The following is an 18,168-nucleotide window of genomic DNA, read 5'->3' as shown; positions in this document are numbered from 1 at the left end:
TGATTCTCACCATCCTTGAGAAAATTAGCCAGAAATCTTCTGGTGGGAGGGAGATAGCAGTGATATTTCTCGTGCAAATGACAGAGATTTCAGAAGGGTATTCTGCATGGAGGAGAATAAACTTAAAGCTAGACTTACCTGAACTTTATGTTTACCCAAATTCCACTGAAATCAAAGCCTGGAAATGTCAGTCAAAGGACCTAAAAGTTAGGAAGGAGGAACGAAATTAGCTATCATTGCACAACACACCTACAACAGTGACTAGCAGTGCATTGTTCTTTTGAAACTCTCTGAGAAAATGCAGTTCTTTTTTAATGTAACAAACTGGTAATCAGTTCGATTTAGCTATCACAATAAATATTTCTTTAACATGCGGCACATAATAAATACATACAATTTTTGTGAGTTAAAAACAAAGAACCAGCTTTAAAAAAAAGTATTCCACAGTTAATTAGGGACAGCCAAAATTTAGTCCTATCAGAAAAAGATGCCCACATGAGAGAAAGAGTTCAATAAGGGACGTGGTTGATGAATAAACATGAGGATCTGTTTCTGAAGCCCCAGCACCTACTACTTATAAAAAAGCTGAGCTTAGAGGTATTTGTCTATAGTCCCAGGGGGTGGACAGTGAAGATAGAAACAGCCTGGAGGGCTGCCTAGCTGCCAGTCTAGCTGAATCATGAGCTCATGCTCAGTCACTGGCCAACCCTGTCACAGAAACGTCAGTAGAAAGCAACAGTGAAAGACATAGCACTCAAGCACATGCTACTGCATGCACATATGCACACACACACATAATACACATACAACGCACACATACACACACACAATGCACATACAACCTATGCACACACACATAAGGACTCCTCATTGTAGTTCATAATCCTAAATTTGAGCATTTCTTATGGGAAGTCCACTGTAGATGCTCAACATATATCTTTGGTCATAAATAGGGTAACTTATTGTCTCATTAGCAGTTGTTCATATTTTCTGGACATTCTCAGTCACTCTACTGAGTCCTAGGTAAAGGGCAGAATGATTTCCTGTGACTTCTTCTGATGTTTCCACTTCCCCTTCACCAATGAGCAGATGTCCTCTCTTCATATGACAATACATCTCATATGTTAGCAAATTCCTGATTTCTAAACGTTGATGAATGTAACTTTTCTCTCATAGGAAAAAAGTCAAGATATTTCATTCTTAAACACACCACGTGTCTTAATTTTCCCACTACTGTGTGCACAGAAGGGTAGTGGGCATATCTTACAGTGAGGGACTGGTGTTTACTTTTCATACATACTAGAATTATAGTTCCTAGCTATTAGATGTAAACCATATACACATGTACATATGTGCATGCACACATATGTGTGCTTGCTTCCTTAAAATAGAAATACAAATCTACAATTTTTACAAGCATGAATATATATCTGTGTGTATGTTTCTATATATGCATATAAATATGTGTGTATATTTTGTATGTATTACAAAGAAAGATTTGTTATTACTGGATTATCTAAACTACAACAGGTTCCTATTTGACAAAGAAATATTAGAATTCTAAATAGAGTTTTAACAAGAGTGAGAGCAGATTATTTAATGAGCGTGGTTTTCTTATAATTAAGCAGCAACAATTAAAGTAATGTATAAAGCACTAACATTCACTTAGTTGTGTCACCATTATTTACTGAGTTCATGCATTGAAAGCTTACAGTCTAGTGCCTAATTGCACTAGTGTGTAGCCACATATAATCTTCACAGAAGTGATCAGCTTAAAATGAGGTTATGAGAACAGGTTCTAACATAATATGATAGTGTCCTTCTGAGGAGAGATTTGGAAATAGACACATATACAAGCTAGTGATAGAAGAGAGTGGCCATCTGCACACCAACACCCCTAGCACACTAAGGCATAACAATCACTAGAACTGTGGGACAATAATTCTTATATTGAAGCCCCTAGTTTGCATTATGAAAGAACTCCCCATAGATAAACCTTAGGTGTTACAGGGCTGTTTAAATACTCTATCTGATCTTAATTTAACTTTGGTAAGTGATATCTGTATACAAAAATCATTCATTTTGTTAAGACTTTCCACATTTCTGGAGTATAGGCTTTTGAAGGAAGACCTAATGATTCTTTGAATTTCCTCATGGTCTGTTGTTATGTCTCCCTTTTCATTTCTGGTTTTGTTTATTTGGATAGTTTCTATCTTTCTTTTAGTAAGTTTGGCAAAAGAATTGTCTATCTTGTTGATTTTCTCAAAGAACAAGCTCTTGGTTTCTTTGAATCTTTGCATTTTTTCTTTGTTTCCAATTGAATTATTTTAGCCCTGATTTTTTTATTTCCTGCCTTCTACTTCTTTCTTTCCTTCCTTCCTTCTTTTTTTCTTAGAGCTTTCAGATGTACTTTTAAATTGCTGGTATGAGAACTTTCTAATTTCTTTATGGAGGCACTCAGCGCTATGAACTTCCCTCTTAGCACTGATTTCATCATGTCCCATACATTTGGATATACTTCTTTTCATGGAATTCTTGAAAGTCCTTAATTTCTTTATGTTTTCCCTGACCCACAGATTATTGAGTAGAGAGTTCTTCAATTTCCATGAGTTTGTAAGCTTTCTAGTATTTCTGTTGCTGAATTCCACCTTAATCCATGGAGGCTTGATAAAATTCAAGACCTCGTATTTTCATGTATCCGTTGACACTTGCTTTGTGACTGACAATACGGTCAATTTTAGAGAGGGATCTGTGTGATGTTTAAAGAATTATATTCTTTTTTTGTTTGTTTGTTTGTTTGTTTGGTTGGTTGGTTGTTTTTTTTTTTTTGTTTTTTCAAGACAGAGTTTCTCTGTATTGCCCTGGCTGTCCTGGATCTCACTCTGTAGACCAGGCTGGCCTCGAACTCAGATATCTGCCTGCCGCTGCCTCCCAAGTGCTAGGATTAAAGGCATGTGCCACCAGCACCCGGCTCTGAAGAATGTATATTCTTATATGTTTTGATGAAGTATTCTCTGTCTGTTAGGTCAATTGGATTCATAACATCTGTTAGTTTTATTATTTCTTTCTTTATTTTTTCTCTGGATGTCCTGTCAATTGGTCAGAGTATGATGTTAAAGTCTCCCACTATTAATGTGTGGCTCTCAATGCGTGATTTAGAGTTTAGCAATGTTTCTATTACAAATGTGGGTGCTCTTGTATTTGGGGTAAGGTGTTCAGAATTGAGATATCATCTTGGTGGACTTTTTCTTTGATGAGCCTGAAGTGTCCTTCCTTGATTTTTTTATTACTTTTGGTTAGAAAGTCTATTTCTATGGATATTAGAATGACTACTCCAGCTTGATTTTGGGTCCTGTTGCTTGTAAAATTTTATCCAACCCTTTACTCTGGGGTAAAATCTATTTTTATTTCTGAGGTGTGTTTCTTGTGTGCAGAAGAATTGTGGATCCTGTTTTCACATCCATTCTGTTAGCCTTTGCTTTTTTTATTGAGGAATTGATGCTATTGATATTGAGATATATTTATTACCAATGATTGTTAACTCTTGTTATTTTGATGGTGTTGTAGTGTGTGTGTGTGTGTGTGTGTGTGTGTGTGTGTGTGTTAGTGTGCTTTCCTTGGTTTTGCTCATATGGAATCACTTATTTCCTGTGGTTGTTGGGGTGCAGCTCTCCTCTTTGGCTTAAATTTTTCCTCCAAGTATTATTTAAATTTGGATTTGTCTTGAAATATCTTGTTTTTCCTTCCATCTCTTGTATCCTGTTGGTAATGCAACATCTATTGGTGATGCTGATATTAGCATCTGTTGATCCTGTTCTCTTCCATAGGTTTTTCCATTTCCAGGATTTTCTCAGTTTGTGTTTTCTTTGTTGCTTGTATTACCATTTTCAGATCTTGAACAGTTTTACTTACTTTACTTTACATTTTTAATTGTATTTTCTTGATTGTTTTAAGGTATTTGTTTCCTCTTCAAATTTGTGTATCTGACTATATTTTCCTGTATTTCTTTAAGGGAATTTTTCATTTTCTCTTTAAAGGCCTCTATCACCTTGATAAGATTGGATGTAAGGATGTTTTCTTGTGCTTTGTTTATGTTAGGATGTCCAGGGCTTCCTGTGGTAGGATAGCTCTGAAGTTGTCATATTGCCCTGGGTTTTGTTGATCGTGTTCTTTCAAGTGTCTTAGTCCTTCAAAAGGGGCCTAACCTCTGTGATCCTTATGTGGTAGGCCTCTGGGTGCTATCCTTGGGCTGTATGGTTCTGAATCAGCAGTGCTTTATGGTTTTATATAAAGAGGTCTGATGAAAGTAGGCAGAGGTGGCAGAACAATCAAAGTCTGGCAGGGATAGCAGGCTTCTCAGGTTAGCTAGGCAGGCCCCAGAGAACTCAGCCAGCAGGAAAGATGTATACAGGAAGGGAGTCTAATCTGTATGGTTCAACATCAGCAGGTCTGATGAAGAGGGGTATAGGGGTTACAAGGCAATATGTTTTGTTTTGTTTTGATTATTTGTTTTTATGTAGTCTATGGTTCCTGATTGTCAGCCCTAGTGGCTTCACCTTATTTAAAGTATATACACACATACATTTGTATTATGTATAGTTTTTGGTAAAGGAACAAATTATTATTCCTAAGCATGCCTTTAATCTTAGCACTTGGGAGGCAGAGGCAGGTATTTCCAAGCCAGCCTGGTCTATAGAGTCCAGACCCACCACAAATACATAGTGACAGACATCCTGTCTTAAAGCAAGGAAGCAAGCAAGCAAGCAAGCAAACAAACAAACAAATCAAAGAACAATATGATCCTTGTTTTTCAAACATCTTTAGTAACTAGGTGTTCTGGCACATTTCTTTAATCTGGAGGCAGAGGCAGACAGACCTTAGCACTAGTGGGAGAGTAAGATAGGATCCCTATGAGTTGCAGGCCAGAATAGGGTACATAGTGCAGTCTATCCCAGTCTTGGCTGTAGAGTTAGACATTAAGAAAGAAAGAAAGAAAGAAAGAAAGAAAGAAAGAAAGAAAGAAAGAAAGAAAGAAAGAAAGAAAGAAAGAAAGAGAGAGAGAGAGAGAGAGAGAGAGAGAGAGAGAGAGAGAGAGAGGAGAAAATAGAGAGAGAGGAAGGAAGGAAGGAAATAGGATAGAAATATACGTTAAAGGGAAATGTGCTAGATAGTGAATGCATTTGTCCTTTATTCTAAAGTTCCACTGATTAAATACTCCATGTAGCAAAAGCACCTAGAAATTCACTTGTAGGTTTTTTGTTTTTTGTTGGGGGTGGGGGTGGGGGTTGTGCCATTATGTGGGTGCTAGAAATCTAATCTGGGTCCTCTACAAAAAACAAGTGCTGTTAACTGTTGAGCCTTTTCTCTAGCCTCAACTGTCTTTCTACAGTTAATATAGTCCTGTATCTGTGGTTAAACTAAAGGTCTGACTTCTGGAAACTCTGGTTCAGTTATCTGCATATTATAAACTCTCTAGAATTCAATTTATGTTTCACTTGTTCATGGGTGCATGTGTGTGCGTGTGTGCATGTGTGTGTGTGTGTGTGTGCACGCGCGCGTGTGTGTGTGTGTGCACGCGCGCATGTGTGTGTGTTCAGGTACTCTCAGAGATCACAATATTGCACCAGACTCCCTGAAACTGGAGTACAGGCATAAGCAACCTGGTGTGGGTGCTGACAACTGAATTCAAGTCATCTGGAAGAGCAACAATTTCTCTTACTCATTGATTAACCACTTAATCACTGATTAAGAAAAGAATCATTGATTAATCTCTGCATCCTCAAGAGCACAATTTTAAGAATTAGACTTTTTGATCAAGGTTGATAATTTTACTACAACAGTGAATAGAAATCCATTGAAGATTTTAAGAGTTATAAGGATTGGAGGTGGAGTCAGCAGCAGTAGCAGCAACAACTCATCCAGCGGAAGGGCCATGACCAGTGAAACCAAGGCAACAGGGTCCTGGCAGGCCCTGTGCCCACTACCACTGACCATTGCAGGCCAGCCAGGCTGCAAGCAGTGGAGGAGTTTCAGCACTTTTCACCACACTGAAGCCTCATTAGAACTCTGCCTCCCACTAGTCAGTTACAAGAGGCTCTCCTCTATCTTGGCTCTGGGACACCAGGGAGATCTGACAGCCCGAAGTACGCAGATATAGACCGAGGCCAACATCACGGGGGTCTAAGCCTGACAATCGTTGGACTGCACCCAGGCCCTGGGCTGTCCGGTGGGCCCATCTGTGTGCCAACCCAACCAGGAGGCTGTTAGTCCAGTGGTCTGTCCTGGCTCTTGCAAGGGGCGCCATCTTGGCTACCTGACAGAATCAGTTAGCAGGCATAACCCAAGGCGTACATTGCTTGGGCCTAAGCCTGTGAGGCTTTTGCTTGGACTCAGGGCCTGAGTAGCTACACTAGCCTTGTGTGCACCAACCCAGTTGGAGTATTGGCTGCCTGGGCAGAGTGATCAGCATTCAGAAAAGGTCTGTGCAGCATATACCATCAGCACTCCCTGAAGGAGTGAACGGGCATTACCTGGTTCACAGAGACAATCTGGGGCAAGGCACACTAGGGTTCCAAGGGCACCCAAGAGGATGGCAGCACATCAGCAATCTGCAACAGGGGAAACCCAGCCATCCAGAGTTGCGGAAATAGCCTTAAAGCCTCACAGGAGGCTCAAACACCAGCCAGAGGCAAGACCAACTAATGCTGGAGATAACAAGATGGCAAAAGGCAAATGTAGGAACACTACAAACAGAAATCTAGGCAGTATGGCAGCATCTGAACCAAACTCTCCAACAACAGCAAGATCTGGATACCCCAACACACCAAAAAAACAAGATTTGGATTTAAAATCACTGGTCATGATGCTGCTAGAGGAATACAAAAAGGACATAAATGAATCTCTTAAAGAAATACAGGGGAACATGAATAAGCTAGAAACCTGTATAATGGAAACACAAAAATCACTTAAAGAAATTCAGGAGAAAAAGGCTCAAAAGATAGAAGCCAATAAAGAAGAAACACAAAAAATCCTTAAAGAAATGCAGGAGAAAGTGAATCAAATGGCAGAAGTCATGAAAGAGGAAACACAAAAATCTCTTAAAGAAGTAAAGGAAAACACTAACAAATAAATGAAGGAACTGAGCAAAACCATCCTGGATCTAAAAACAGAAGTAGAAACACCTAAGAAAGCACAAAGGGAGACAAATTTCAATATAGAAAACCTGTGGAAGAAATCAGGGGCCATAGATGCAAATATCAACAACAGAAAACAAGAGATGGAAGAAAGAATCTAAGATGCCGAAGATACCATAGAAACCATTGACTCAACAGTCAAAGAAAAAGCAAAATGCAAAAACCTTTAATTCCAGAACATCCAGGAAATCTAGGACACAATGAGAAGACCAAACCTAAGGATTATAGGTAAGATGATAGTGAAGATTTACAACTGAAAGAGCCAGCAAATATCTTCAACAAAATTATGGAAGAAAACTTCCCTAACCTAAAGAGAGAGATGCCCATGAATATACACGAAGCCTACAGAACTCCAAACAGACTGGAACTGAGCAGAAATACCTCCCATCAATATTTGAATATTGGGATTAATAATCAAAACCCCAAATGAATTAAACAAAGAAAGAATATAATAGGCAGTAAGAGAAAAAGGCCAAGTAACATATAAAGGAAGACCTATCAGAATCACAACAGGCATCTTACCAGAGACTATGAAAGCTAGAAGATCCTGGGCAGATCTCATGCAGACTCTAAGAGAACACAAATGCCAGCCAAGATTACTATACTCAGCAAAACTCTCAATCAGCATAGATGGAGAAAACAAGATATTCCATGACAAAACCAAATTTACACAATATCTTTCCACAAACCCAGCCCTACAAAGAGTAATAGGAGGAAAACTCCATTACAAGGAGGAAATCTACACCCTGGAAAAAGCAAAATAGTAACTCTCTTTCAACAACCCCAAAAGAAGATAACCACTCAAATATAAAAATAACATCAAAAATGACAGGAAGTAATAATCACTATTCCTTAATATTTCTTAACATCAATGGACTAATTCCCCAATAAAAAGACATAGACTAACACACTAGATATGTAAACAGGACCCTACATTTTGCTGCATACAGGAAGCACACTTCAGTGTCAAAGACAAAAACTACCTTAGAGTAAAAGGCTGGAAGACAATTGTACAAGCTAATGGTCTCAGGAAATGAGCCGGAGTAGCCATTCTAATATCAGATAAAATTGATTTCCAACCTAAAGTCATCAAAAGAGACATGGAAGGACACTTCTTGCTGGTCAAAGGAAAAATCCACCAAGAAGAACTCTCAATTCTGAACATCTATGTGCCAAATGCAAGGGCACTCTCATTCGTGAAAGAAACTTTACTAAAGCTCAAAGCACACATTGCACCTAACACAATAATGGTGGGTGACTTCAACACTCCACTCTCCTCAATGGACCGATCAGGAAAATAGAAACTAAACAGAGACACAGTAAAACTAATGGAAGCTTTGGAACAATTGGATTTGATTGATATTTATAGAACATTTCACCCTAAAGCAAAAAAATATACCTTTTTCTCATCACCTCATGGTACCTTCTCCAAAACCAACCATATAATTGATCACAAGACAGACTTCAACAAATATAAGACTGAACTAATCCCATGCCTCCTATCAGATCACTATGGAGAAAGAGTGGTCTTCAATAGCAACAAAAACAGCAGAAAGTCCACATACACATGGAGGCTGAACAATACTCTACTCAATGATACCTTGGACAAAGAAGAAATAAAGAAAAAAATCAGAGACTTTTTAGAATTTAATGAAAATGAAGGCACAATATACCCAAATCTTTGGGACACAATGAAAGCAGTGCTAAGAGGAAAAGTCATAGCCCTGAGTGCCTCCAAAAAGAAATGGGAGAGAGCATACACTAGCAGCTTAATGGCACATGTGACAGCTCTGGAACAAAAAGAAGCTAATTTACCCAGGAGGAGAAGAAGACAGGAAATCATCAAACTCAGGGCTGAAATTAATCAAGTGGAAACAAAGAGAACCATACAAAGAATCAATGAATCCAGGAGCTGGTTCTTTGAGAAAATCAACAAGGTAGATAAACCCTTAGCCAGACTGACCAAAGGGCACAGAGAAAGTATCCAAATTAACAAAATTAGAAATGAAAAGGGGGATATAACAACAGAAACTGAGGAAACTCAAAAAATTATCAGATCCTATTACAAAAGCCTATACTCAACACAACTGGAGAATCTGGAGGAAATGGACAATTTCCTAGATAGATACCAAATACCAAAATTAAATCAGAACCAAATAGATCATCTAAGCAGTCCCATAACCTCTAAAGAAATAGAAGGGGGTCATAGAAAGTCTTCCAACCAAACCCCCCCCCCAAAAAAAAACAAGACCAGATGGTTTCAGTGCAAAATTCTATCAGACCTTCAAAGACCTACCACCAATACTCTTCAAACTATTCCACAAAATAGAAACAGAAGGAACACTGCCCAACTCCTTCTATGAAGCTACAATTATGCTCATAACAAAACCACACAAAGATCCAACAAAGAAAGAGAACTTCAGACCAATTTCCTTTATGAACATCGATGCAAAAATACCCAATAAAATTCTTGCCAATCAAAATCCAAGAAAACATCAAAATAATCATCCACCGTGATCAAGTAGGCTTTATCCCAGGGATGCAGGGATGGTTCAATATACAGAAATCCATCAATGCAATCCACTACATAAACAAACTCAACGAAAAAAACCACATGGTCATTTCATTGGATGCTGAAAAAGCATTTGACAAAATTCAGCATCCTTTCATGCTTAAAGTCTTGGAAAGAACAAGAATTCAAGGCACATACCTAAACATAGTAAAAGCAATATACAGCAAACTGGTAGCCAACATCAAACTAAATGGAGAGAAACTTGAAGCAATCCCACTAAAATCAGGGACTAGACAAGGCTGCCCCCTCTTTCCTTATCTCTTCAATATTGTACTTGATGTACTAGCTCAGACAATTAGACCACACAAGGAGGTCAAAGGGATACAAATTGGAAAGGAACAAGTCAAACTATCACTATTTGCAGATGATATGATAGTATACATAAGTGACCCAAAAACCTCCACTAGAGAACTCCTACAGCTGATAAACATCTTCAGCAAAGTGCCAGGTTATAATATCTACTCAAGCAAATCTGTAGCCTTCCTTACACAAAGGATAAGCAGGCTGAGAAAGTAATTAGGGAATGACACCCTTCACAATAACCACAAACAGTATAAAGTACCTTGGTGTGACTCTGACAAAACAAGTGAAAGATCTGTATGACAAGAACTTCAAGACTCTGAAGAAATAAATGGAAGAAAATCTCAGATAATAGAAAATCTGCCATGCTCATGGACTGGCAGGATTAATATAGTTAAAATGGCCATTTTCCCAAAAGGAATATACAGATTCAATGCAATACCCATCAAAATCCCAACTCAGTTCTTCATAGAGTTAGAAAGAGCAACTCTCAAAATCATCTGGAATAACACAAAACCCAGAATAGCTAAAACTATTCTCAACAACAAAAGAAATTCTGGGGGAATCAGTATCCCTGACCTCAAGCAATACTACACAATAGTGTTAAAAACTGCATGGTATTGGTACAGTGACAGTCAGGCGGATCAATGGAATAGGATTGAAGATCCATAATTGAACCCACACACCTATGGCCACTTGATCCTCGACAAAGGAGCTGAAAACATCCAGTAGGAAAAAGATAGCCTTTTCAACAAATGCTGCTGGTTCAACTGGAGGTCAGCATGCAGAAGAATGCCAATTGATCTATCCTTATCTCCTTGTACTAAGCTCAACTCCAAATGGATCAATGACCTCCACATAAAGCCAGACACTCTGAAGCTAATAAAAAAGAAAGTGGGGAAGACCCTTGAGGACGTAGGTACAGGGGGAAAGTTCCTTAACAGAACACCAATAGGTTATGCTCTAAGATCAAGAATTGACAAATGGGACCTCATAAAATTACAAGGTTTCTGTAAGGCAAAGGACACCATCCAAAGGACAAATCGGCAACCAACAAATTGGGAAAAGATCTTCACCAACCCTACATCAGATAGAGGGCTAATATCAAATATATACAAAGAACTCAAGAAGTTAGACCCCAGAAAACCAAATAACCCTATTAAATAATGGGGTACAGAGCTAAACAAACAATTTTCACCCAAAGAACTTCAGATGGCTGAGAAGCATCTTAAAAATGCTCAACTTCATTAGTCATTAGGAAAATGCAAATCAAAACAATCCTGAGATTTCACCTTACACCAGTCAGAATGGCTAAGATTAAAAATTCAGAAGACAGCAGGTGTTGGCGAGGATGTAGAGAAAGAGGAACACTCCTCCACTGCTGGTGGAGTTGCAAATTGGTACAACCACTCTGGAAATCAGTCTGATGGTTCCTCAGAAAATTGGGCATTTCACTTCCAGAGGATCCTGCTATACCACTCCTGGGCATATACCCAGAGTATTTCCCAGTGGGTAATAAGGATACATGCTCCACTATGTTCATAGCAGCCCTATTTATAATAGCCAGAAGCTGGAAAGAACCCACATATCCCTCAACAGAAGAATGGATGCAAAAAATGTGTTATATATGCACAATGGAATACTATTCAGCCATTAGAAACAATGAATTCATGAAATTCTTAGACAAATGGATGGAGCTGGAGAACACCATACTAAGTGAGGTAGCCCAGTCTCAAAATATCAATCATGGTATTCACTCACTAATAAGTAGATATTAGCCTGGAAAATTGGAATACCCCAAACATAATCCACAAATCAAATGATGTACAAGGAGAACGGAGGAGTGACCCCTGGTTCTGGAACGGCTCAGTGTAGCAGTATAGGGCAAAACCAGAACAGGGAAGTGGGAAGAGGTGGATGGGAGAAAAGGCGGGAGCGTAGAGGGCTTATGGGACTTTCGGGGAGTGGGGGTCCAGAGAATGGGAAATCATTTGAAATGTAAATAAAAAATATATTGAATAAAAAAAAGTAGGCTCAGTTACAAAAAAAAAAAGAATTTAAGAAAAAGAGGATGACAGTCAGACCCTCAGCATTAGGAAATTAGGTGACAAGATATGAAGAGATGTAAACCTTGGGGGCAGATACCCAAGAGTATGCTAAGGGCTGAGAAATAGCAATAATAGTTAAAAAGAATGGATGGATAGAGAAAATGTAATAAAAGAGGACTGTGATGGCTTATTAGATAGCAGGCTGGCTGGGCATTACAGCATCAGAGAACAGTGTCGCTGTCAATCAAAGATGGCATGTGAGAAGAAGCAAAGTGCAGGCTAGAATAAATAACTTGGCCACAGATGTAGGACTGTACTAACTGTTCACTAACGAGAAAGACAGTTGCGGCTGGAGAAACGGCTCAGCAGTTAAGAACCCCTTGCTGCTTTTGTAAAGGACCCAGGTTCAATTTCCAGCACCCACATAATGGTACAAAACAGCTATAAACACAGTTTCAAGAAATATAATGATTTTAGTTTGTTGTTTTGGTTTGGTTTTTGAGACAGGGCTTGCTCTATAGACCAGGATGTCCTCCAACTCACAGAGATTCTCCTGTCACTGCCTGCTGAGTGCAGGGATTAAAAAAGAAGTATACTCCTACCACCTGCTTATCCAATTTAAGTAACAAGAGAATATAAAAGACATTTCAAATGAAGCACTAGATTTAAATGTCATTCTAGGCAAACATGGAATTATCAAATATTTAGCAATTTACTAAACTAATGTACTTGGATTCACTTAAATTAGTTTAAAACCAGCCCTTGAGGCATTAGGTATTATAGGGAATATATAGAAGATGCTACAATGAAGATTGCTTACTATGGAATTCTTAAGCCTTCACCCTCAAATACCTTACTCTGAAGTCCTCCTGGTGATCAGATTCTATAGTTATATTCTGCATAAGAAGGCTCTCTCTTCTCCTTTGCCACAGGAGGGACACAAAAATGATAGCCTGCATCCCAGAAGCAATTACTGAAGATACCCAACCATGCTGTCACCCTGGCTCCAAATTCCCAGCTTCCAGAGCTGTGGAAAAGTCACAGTGGATATTCACAAGACACCTATTCCACTCTGACACAGTGTCCAGGATGAATACCACAGAAGTGTGATAAAGTACAGGTGCTCAAAATTATTACTATAAATCAGGCATAGTGCCACATGCTTTTAATCTCAATGAAGGCTATCTTGGACTATGCATTAAGTTTCATGAAAACCAGAACTACATAGTGAGATAGGTATATGCACATACACACATACATGCATATGTACACATATGCATACATTCACACACATGTACATATACATGTAAACATACCTATGTATGCATGAGTATGTGTGTCATCACCTGATGATTATATACATACGTGTATAATCATATACATACATATATGTATATGTGTATTATGATATGTGCCATATATCATCCTCTGATGGTCATCTCCACATGCTTCCTAGAATTTCTAAGTTGAAGGATGTAAACATGTGGTGTAATTAATGTTTAAAAATGGGAATTCACACAAAAATACAGGATTCCATTATCTCTTCAAACAACTGTCTGTCTGGCTACACTTCCAGCAGAAATCATTATCTAGAGCTGAGTGGTGCTAAGAATTGCCCACATGGTCTATCCATAAACCCCATTAATGCCAGAAGATACCTGAACATGCGGTTTAGGTATGTCTGTCCTAATGTGACCTTGGCCTTCTCATTAAGAAATATGACACCGCTTTTCAAATTCAATAAAAGGGAACCTCTAGGTTAATTAATTAACAATTATAATAGGAGAAAAGGCCAGCCTAAGGCATATTAACATTTTGCCCTGGAAAAATTCTAATGGCCAAGAGCTAATCTAAGGAGGAAGTAGCAATTCGAGTAACAGTGCAAAGCCACAGGAATTATGCTGGGAAACACTGGCTCTTCATGACATCAACAAACCAAACTGGTGTCTCTTATAATAATCTCTTAGGGGTGTCCCTAAATAACAAATAACATAGCAGTGCATTCCCCATAACTCTGCAAAGGATGGGTGGTGCTATAAACAGGTTATATGGCACCTTAATGTACCTAACAGGGAATGTTTTAGTACACAAGAGTGTATGTGGAGAGATGTATGTATGTATTGTGCATGCATATGTATGTATGTTTGAAAAATTGCTGTCATGTATATAAGGCAACTTAAATTTAAATCAGCAGATAAAGCATCCATCTCTCTAATCCTTTATCACTGTCATTCCGCAGAAATTATACTGTTCTCTACCCCACCACAATGTGAAACTCCTGAGAGAAAAACCTGTCACTATTTGTCCCAACTATATGCCCAGGGAAGCTGATGGCTGAGTCAGGTTCACACTACTCACGCTGTTTCTCCTGGTGTGTGCAAACATCAGGGCATATCCATGACATCGGGAAATCCTTTCAACTTGAGACACCAGTGTAGTCTGTCAACACTTAAATAATTGTTCCCTGAGATTTTTTTTTTATTTTCTATATTCTTTGTTTACATTCCCAATGTTTTTCCCTTTCCCGGTCCCCCCGCCATCAGTCTCATAAGCCCTCTTCCCGCCACCCATTTCCCAATCACCCCCCTGTCCTGGTACTCCCCTACAATGCTGGATCAACTCTTTTCAGAACCAGGGCCCTCTCTTTCTCTCTTCTTGGGTATTATTTGATATGCTAGTTGTGTCTTGAAAATTCAGAGCTTCTGGGCTAATTAATATCCACTTATCAGTGATTTCATTCTATGTGTGTTCGTGATTGGGTTACCTCACTTAGGATGATATTTTCCAGTTCCAACCATTTGCCTAAGAATTTCATGAATTCATTGTTTTTAATTGCTGAGTAGTATTCCATTGTGTAAATATACCACATTTTCTTTATCCATTCTTCCACTGAGGGGCATCTGGGTTCTTTCCAGCTTCTGGCTATTATAAATAAGGCTGCTATGAACATAGTGGAGCATATATTCTTATTGCATACCAGGGAATCCTCTGGGTATATGCCCAGGAGAGGTATAAGAGGGTCCTCCGGAAGTGTCATGTCCATTTTTCTGGAGGAACCGCCAGACTGATTTCCAAAGTGGTTGTACCATCTTGCAATCCCACCAGTGGTGGAGGAGTGTTCCTCTTTCTCCACATCCTCGCCAACACCTGCTGTATCCCGAGTTTTTAACCTTAGTCACCTCATACCAGTCAAAATGGCTAAGATTCTGGGGTGGCACCTCTGGAACACAAACTTAAGTTTCTTGTCAGCCACATATTAAGCATTGTTTTCCAAACTGAATTTGCATTAACCTTTATGCTGTGATTTGGGAGCTTTTGTGGTTATTGCACTCTGACCCATATGTTACTGTTTTCTTCTGGTGTCACCTGACTAATTATTAGAAAGACAAAACATTGGATGGTGCTCATTGAGAACTGTGTTTCTCATTGTGTGTTGTGTATATTTCCCTTGTTCTTTCTGTTGTAAGGGGATGTTGAGCTTAGTTTAGTGTTTTATCCATTTGTCTCCATTCCCATGTTCATCCTCATGTATTCCATGTACATCCCATATATTTCATGTATGTCCAATGTACTCTGTGTATATCCTCATGTATTCTGTTTTCATCCCATGTACTCCATGTACATCCTCATGTACTCCATGTACATCCCATATACTCATGTAGATCCAATGTACTCTGTGTACATCCTCATGTATTCTTTGTACATCCTCATGTACTCCATGTACATTCCATATACTCCATGTACATCCAATGTACTCTGTATACATTCTCATGTATTCTGTGTACATACTCATATGTTCTGTGCATACCCCATGAACTCCATGTATATCCAATGTACTCTGTGTACATCTTCATGTATTCTGTGTATTTCCCATATACTCCATGTACATCCCATGTACTCCATGTACATATTCATGTACTCCATGTACATCCTCATATGTTCTGTACATACCCCAAGAACTCCATGTGACAATCAAGATGTGAGCAGGAAGCAGACAGCATGAGAAGCCTGGGCAACTTGAGAATTTAGAGAAGAGGGCTTGAGAAACCTATGTGTAGGGTTTAAGAAGACCTATCATAGATGCCACAGCATTCCTGGACTGATAACAGCAGGGGCCCACAACCCTGCAACTCCTCGAGTTTGCAGTGACTTCCAGGGTACTGCCTAGAAGATAGATTCAATAACACTTGGCAGGGATGCAGTGCAGGGGCAAAGGTCCTGTGATCCGTATGTCTTTATGTGATGGTCAGCTAGGCATGGCCAAGAGGAATTGGAGGAGAAAAATAAACTTAGTGTAACCATGTCCTAGAGGAAGTGAGGGAGGTACACTATCACGTGGTTACAACACTGGGTGGTCATGGAACGGAAGACAGGAGTGAGGACACAGGTAAGGTTTTTCTCTAAAAATCAGGTGCCTACCTTTACTGTCTAGTTGTTTTGTTTTTATATGTATGTGAGGTGTGTGTGTGTGTGTGTGTGTGTGTGTGTGTGTAAGTGTAAGCATATAGGTATGAGAATGTGTGTATTTATATCACAGAGGCCAGATGAAAGAGTCAGATCTCCCAGAGATGGAGTTACAGGCAGTTGTGAGCTCTCAATAGGGGTCCTGGGAAACGAACACAGGTCCTCTACAAGAGCAGCAAATGCTCTTAACTTCTGGCACACCTTTCCATCCCCATAATGTAAAATATTTTCATATTGATTTTTTCCCATATTCTTTAATTATGTAAAGTTATGTAGAATGTCTTTTCCTTTATTCCCTTTTGCAAAAATATCAACTTTGTTTTTTAAATGATTTTCATGTAAAATATATTTAACATAAAATTTCACCCAACTATACTATAAATTAAACATTGATTTTATGGTAGTAAAATTAATTTTATAAAGAAATCATAATTTTTCTTAGATAAAGGCTCCCACATAGAATTTTTTAACTTTTTTAAATTTTATTTTATTAGATATTTTCTTTATTTACATTTCAAATGTTATCCCCTTTTCTGGTTTCCCCTCCTAAAACACCGTATCCTATTCCCCTCCCACTGCTCACCAACCCACCCACTCCTGCTTCCCTGTCCTGGCAATCCCCTATACTGGGGCATCGAGCCTTCTCAGGACCAAGGACTTCTCCCTTTGATGTCCAAAAAGGCCATTCTCTACTACATATGCAGCTGGAGCCATGGGTCCCTCCATGTGTACTCTTTAGTTGGTGGTTTAGTCCCTGGGGGCTATGGGGTACTGGTTGGCTCACATTACTCTTCCTTCTATGGGGCTGCAAGATCCTTCAGCTCCTAAGGTCTTTCTCTAGCTCCTCCACTGGGGACCCTGTGCTTAGTTCAATGGTTGGCTGAGAGCATCCCCCTCTGTATTTATCAGGGACTGGCAGAGCCTCTCAGAAGACAGCTATATCAGGCTCCTGTCAGCAAGTGCTTGTTGGCATCCACAATAGTGTCTGGGTATGGTGACTGTGTATGGGATAGATCCCCAGATGGGGCAGTCTCTAGATGGTCTTTCCTTCAGTCTCTTCCACACTTTGTATCTCCTCCCATGGGTATCTTATTCCTTTGGTCTTCCTTCTTCTTGAGTCTTGAGTTTCTTTGGACTGTGAATTGTATCTTGAAGAAATCACAATTTTTCTTAGATAAAAGGTTCCCACGTAATATATATATATATAAAACCCTTTAGAAGATCTTTAGCCTGATACCAGTTCTGGCCTGCAGGTGGCGATAAAGGCAAAAATTCAAAATGTAGGCTTGCTTGCTTTATTTAGTCATTCATTCCTTCATTTACTCACTAGTGCCTGGGATTCCTAGAAGCCAGGGCCTCACACGTGCTAGGTGGAGCTCCATTGAGCTACACTCCCTATTAAATACTTCCTAAAAATCTAACTATTTAATCTCCAAGCATTTTTTAGTCCCCTTTTCTTTTCAATAGTCCGCACACATGCTGTATGCCCTCACTTAGCTGGACATTGGGCCTTGGTGCATGCCTGTCAAACCACAGCTGCACTCTGAGGCAGATGCCTTTCTTGTAAGTGTATCCTGGAGGCCATATGTTC

This window comes from Apodemus sylvaticus, chromosome 3, assembly GCF_947179515.1.
Source record: "Apodemus sylvaticus chromosome 3, mApoSyl1.1, whole genome shotgun sequence".
NCBI classification, from domain to species: domain Eukaryota; kingdom Metazoa; phylum Chordata; class Mammalia; order Rodentia; family Muridae; genus Apodemus; species Apodemus sylvaticus.
Note: the sequence above shows the minus strand (reverse complement) of the source record.